This window comes from Muntiacus reevesi, chromosome 2, assembly GCF_963930625.1.
Source record: "Muntiacus reevesi chromosome 2, mMunRee1.1, whole genome shotgun sequence".
NCBI lineage: Eukaryota > Metazoa > Chordata > Mammalia > Artiodactyla > Cervidae > Muntiacus > Muntiacus reevesi.
Genome location: NC_089250.1, coordinates 169,431,656 through 169,437,655, shown reverse-complemented (window position 1 = coordinate 169,437,655; position 6,000 = coordinate 169,431,656).

Below are 6,000 nucleotides of genomic sequence, written 5' to 3'. Positions count from 1 at the left end.
ATAAATGTTACATATGATAAATGTAGCATTTAAATGCAGTGAGAAAGATAAATTATATAGGAAACATTGTTGAACAAATAACTAACCATTTAACAAGAAAAAAAATTCAACCTGGGGCTCCTGGTTCATACTTTATATACCAATGTAAATTCCATATGGATCATAAATTTAAGGTGTAAAATCCAATTTAAGAACAAAACATGTAAGAATTTTATTTATATAACTTCAATGTGGAAAAGAACTTGGTTAGCAGGAAACGAAATCCACAAACAGCAATTAAAAAAAACTATAAAAATTTACTGACTTGGCATCAAAAATTACCCAAAGTAAAAATATAAATAACAAGCTGAGAGTAAAGATAATTTTACCAGGTAAACAATAAATACATATCTTCCTTTCTTGATATGTAAAGAGCTCTTAAAGGACATTTGGGAAAAGTCATTATCTAATACACAATTGTGTAAAAGACTTGAATAAACATTTCATGGATGAGTCAGTCAGTCAGGTCAGTCATTCAGTTATGTCCAACTCTTTGCGACCCCATGGACTGCAGCACTCCAGACCTCCCTGTCCATCACCAGCTCCTGGAGCTTGCTCAAACTCACGTCCATCCAGTCAGTGAAGCCATCCAACCATCTCATCCTCTGTCGTCCCCTTCTCCTCCTGCCTTCAATCTTTCCCAGTATCAGGATTGTTTCCAGTGAGTCAGTTCTTTGCATCAGGTAGCCAAAGTATTGGAGTTTCAGCTTCAGCATCAGTTGCTCCAATGAATATTCAGGACTGATTTCCTTTAGGATGGACTGATTCAATCTCCTTGCAGTCCAGGGGACTCTCAAGAGTCTTCTCCAACACCACAGTTTAAAAGCATCAATTCTTTGGTGCTCAGCTTTCTTTATAGTCCAACTCTCACATCCAAACATGACTACTGGAAAAACCATAGCTTTGACTAGACGGACCTTTGTTGGTAAAATAAGGTCTCTGCTTTCTAATATGCTGTTTCGATTGATAATAGCTTTCCTTCCAAGGAGCAAGTGTCTTTTAATTTCATGGCTGCAGTCACCATCCGCAGTGATTTTGGAGCCCAGAAATATAAAGTCTGTCACTATTTCTGCTGTTTCCCCATCTATTTGCCATGAAGTGATGGAACCAGATGCCATAGTCTTAGTTTTCTGAATGTTGAGCTTTAAATCAACTTTTTCACTCTCCTCTTTCACTTTCATCAAGAGGCTTTTTAATTCTTCATTTTCTGCCATAAGGGTGGTATCATTTGCATATCTGAGGTTATTGATATTTCTCCTGGCAATCTTGATTCCATCTTGTGCTTCATCCAGCTCAGCATTTTGCATGATGTACTCTGTATAAAAGTTAAATAAGTAGGGTGACAATATGCAACCTTGAAGTACTCCTTTCCTGATTTGGAACCAGTCTGTTGTTCTATGTCTAGTTCTAGCTGTTGCTTCTTAACCTGCATACAGATAACCACAATGGTGTGATCACTCACCTAGAGCCTGACATCCTGGAATGTGAAGTCAAATGGGCCTTATGAAGAATCATTATGAACAAACCTAGTGGAGGTGATGGAATTCCAGTTGAACTATTTCAAATCCTAAAAGATGATGCTGTGAAAGTGCTGCACTCAATATGCCAGCAAATTTGGAAAACTCAGCAGTGGCCACAGGACTGGAAAAGTCAGTTTTCATTCTAATCCCAAAGAAAGGCAATGCCAAAGAATGCTCAAACTACTGCACAATTGTACTCGTCTCACAAGCTAGCAAAGTAATTCTCAAAATCCTCCAAGCCAAGCTTCAACAGTACATGAACCGTGAACTTCCAGATGTCCAAGCTGGATTTAGAAAAGGCAGAGGCACCAGAGATCAAATTGCCAACTTTCATTGGATCATCAAAAAAAGCAAGAGAGTTCCAACATCATGGATAAAGAAATACAAATGATTTTAAACTTTGGATAAAAAGCTTCATTCTTTATTAAAAATAAAAATTCAAATAAGGCACCATTTCTATCTCTTAGATTTATAAAACATTTAAAAAATCTTAACACATTGTGTGGATGAAGTTGAGTGAAAACCAGCATTTTGTACAATTTTAATGGCACTTCTCGGGTGACACAGTGGTAAAGAATCTGCCTATCAATTCAGGAGATGTGGATTTGATCCCTGGGTCAGGAAGACCCCCTGGAGGAGGAAATGGCAAACCACTCCAGTATTCTTACCTGGGAAATCCCATGGGCAGAGGGGCCTGTGGGCATGGGGGTGGGGTTCAGCCCATGGGAAAGAGGAACCTAGTGGGCTACAGTCCACGGGGTCACAAAGAGTCTGACATGACCGAGCAAACACATTTTTCATGAAGATGCATATTTTAGCTTCATCTTCACATACAATTTGATCTCTTTACCCAGGAATTCTCCTTAAGTACCCACCAGAAAAGAATGCTCATTTTAATTGCAGAAAAAGGTTATAAAAAATAATTGTCCAATAACAGGGTGTTCTTTAAGTAATTTTTGGTATATCTATAAAGCAGGAGAGAAAAAATAAGATGTACAGGCATATGCCCTGATAAGGAACCAAGTTGTATTTTTAATTGAAAAAATAAGGAAGAGTACAGTATGCATACTATATTACATTTGTGTAAATAAGCAAGGTCCACACAAATATGCTTGTGTGTCCTTGAAGGATACACAAGAAACCAGTAGTGATAGTGACCTCTGACTGAGAAGTTTCACTGCTAGGGAGGGAGGGAGACTTCCTTTCTGGTTGTACTGTATTCTACAGTTTAATTTTTTGTAATGTATATAAATTACTTTTTATTAAATATTTTAAAGCATTATTTATGAGTCCCTTTCCAAGTCTGACATTCTAGGAAGCTATGGTCATGAAATGGTAATGAGGCAGTGAGACTGGACAGAAACTGAAAGATTTCAGGTCAGCAAGTATGTTGGGAGTTTAGAAAACTTAATGAGGTTTATTCTGAGTCAATTTGTAAACAAGTTACTAATACTCATTTCATAGTATTTGTAGGATTTTGAAACATGAATAGCTGTGCTATGAATCACATATCCATATTTACATGCCAGTTAGATTCATTGCTTCCTCTGTGACAGTGAAAATACTGTGTAAAATATTTTGACATCCTGAATGTGATTGAGCTTTCTTCTATAAGCTGAAGGATATCATTCATACCAGCCACCTCTTGGCTTCCTTGCTCTGCTGACCTCTGCTTCTCTTCAAAGGGGGATGTTATTTTGAGCGGGACCGGCTGGAATCATGAGATGTTATAAATCTCATCCACAACATTCATTGTATCCACTGATTAAGAGGTGTTAAGTGTAAAGCATTGTTTGGTCATCCTAGGACATTGAATTCATTCCTCTGGACAAGGGGGCACAGTCCACAACACCGGGGACTGTCTCTCTCCAAGAGCGACCAGCGGGGCCAATGGGCTTCCACAGAATCTGCTGCCAAAGCAGGAAACACAGGAGACGTGAGCTCCGTCCTTAGGTCAGGAAGATCCTCTGGAGAAAGGAATGGCTACCCACTCCAGTATCCTTACCTGGAGAATCCCACGGAAAGAGGAGCCTGGCGGGCTACGGTCCATGGGCTCGCAAAGAGTCGGTCACGACCAAAACTACTTAGTACACGGGCAGGGTAGCAGACGGCACAGTGGCCTTCTCTGCTGTCCCTGAATTTCCAGGGCAATCACTCCAAGGCTATTAGCTGTCCTCACGAATCCTATTTATTTCTCACCTTACTATTCAGGGATCAAGTAACCGCTGGCCAGCTTCAGCCCAGCAAACCTCTTGTCACTGAGCTGATGCTCTGTTGTGTTCCCCGCACTCTGGGGCCACCCAGATCCCGGGTGCCCAGCTCAGGGAGCTTCCAGGCCACTCGGAGACAAGCATGAGACCCAGCGAGACATAGTAACTTAGAGCTACAGCAGCTCGGAATCAGGCCACCTCTGAAATCCAAGGAAGGAGAAGCCCTAGAGAGGGTGGAGTTTAGAAAACACTGTGAGTTCATCGGAGAACTTCCAGCTTCATCCCAGGTGCCAACTCTGGTTTTGTACCTGGAGTGGTCTTCCCAAAGTGAGAGGTGGTCAATTCTGCAGTAGCTGAACTCTCGGAGGAGAGGCCGTGCTAAGGGTTGGGGGGAAGGTCAAGACTTTGAAGACCGAGACTATGCATGTGGCTTCGTCCTCCAGGCTGAAGGGGTACCTGCCCAACATCCCATCCGAATGCCTGGGTGAAGAATCTGGAGAACTGTCTCAGGCCTGCTGATGCAGAGGCTCTGGGCTTGGGCAGGGGGGACATGCATCTTAATCAGAACCCAGGGGATCCATATACACCAGAGCCCCCAGCTTCAGAATCGTTAGGACCAGCTTCCCTGAGCCGGGAGTCTGTGCTTCCTGGCTCCTCCCAGTGGTCACTGAGTGATAGGAAGTGTCTTCCTTCTAGAGAGGAGGCCCAGGCATGGAAACTGAGATGAGTTCTGATTCTCCCCAGCCAGGAAGTTCAGTTCAGCTCAGTTTGATTCAGTCACTCAGGTGTGTCTGACTCTTTGTGACCCCATGGTCTGCAGCTCACCAGGCCTGCCCTTCCATCACAAACTCCCAAAGTTTACTCAGACTCCTGTCCATTGAGTCAGTGATGTCATCCAACCATCTCATCCTCTGTCGTCCCCTTCTCTTCCCACCCTCAATCTTTCCCAGCATCAGGGTCTTTTCAAATGAGTCAGCTCTTCACATCAGGTGGCCAAAGTATTGGAGTTTCAGCTTCAGCATCAGTCCTTCCGATGAACACCCAGGACTGATCTCCTTTAGGACGGACTGGTTGGATCTCCTTGCAGTCAAGAAGGAGGGCAATTCGGTATCCCGAGTCCCTCTGTGGATTAATCTTGCTTGCTTGAAGGGAAAAGTGTTTTTTATGTTAATATTATCAGGAAGACTCAGGTAGAGGAGCGGGAGGCAGAGAAGGAGCGACGGGGGGTGAGGCCAGACATGTATTCTCTTTAGAGATGTCGCCTGAGCACGTGCTCTGGGCCAGGCAGTTTTGCACGTGCCCAAGGACGGAGGGCAGGAGCAGAAGGGCGAGGCGAGGGATGAGAGGGTCGGACGGCATCACCGTCTCGATGGACATGAGTCTGAGCAAGCTCCGGGAGACAGTGAAAGACAGGGAAGCCTGGTGTGCTGCAGTCCATGAGGTTGCAAAGAGTTGACATAACTTAGCGACTGAACAACAGTAAGAGAAGGCCTGAGTTCTGGGATAACAGAGCCTGGTTTGCTTCTCACAGGACCAGAGGCGACAGCAGGCCCACAGCCAGCGGACACTGTCCCGGTCGCCCTCATGGCTCACAGGCCAGCTGAGCGCCACGGTCCACCCTTACCTGCTTCTGTTCCGTCCCACTCTTGCCCCTCTGAGTGGAGCTGGGACACCGAAGGTCTGTGTCCCTCTCCACTTAGGATTCCTTCCAGGTCATTTGGAATTCATTCCCGGGACTGGCTCCAGATAGAGTCGCATACCTCAGAGCGCTGGAACGCTCACGGATGTTGATGTTTTAACCGTTTTCTGCAAACTTTATGTGTCCTAAGTTTGCTAGGCCCCAGAGCTTCCTAAGTGCCTGATTTGAGGAGTGGTAAGTTTTGCAGAGAAGATAAAGCAGAATAAAAGGGAACACGTTGTTTTTGCATTAAGCCGTGGACTTGCTCCCAGTTCTCTTGGAACATGGCCTCTCTCATGTAATCTGCTTTCAAACAGCCCTGAAGTGGCCCAGCACAGATGTGTGAATGAGCACCCGCCAGTCTTTGGGCGCCGGTTGTAAAGGTGGCACAGCTCACAGCAGGCTGCCCTGAAGAGAGGTGCAAACTAATATCACCCCCTCCTTCCACTCCTGGCCAGGTGCTTGGGCTCCTTCTAGCTGATTTTCCCAAGATGACTTCAGCTTGGACGCTTCCAGTTCAGCTTGGCCAAGCTGTATCCATCTGATTGTCATC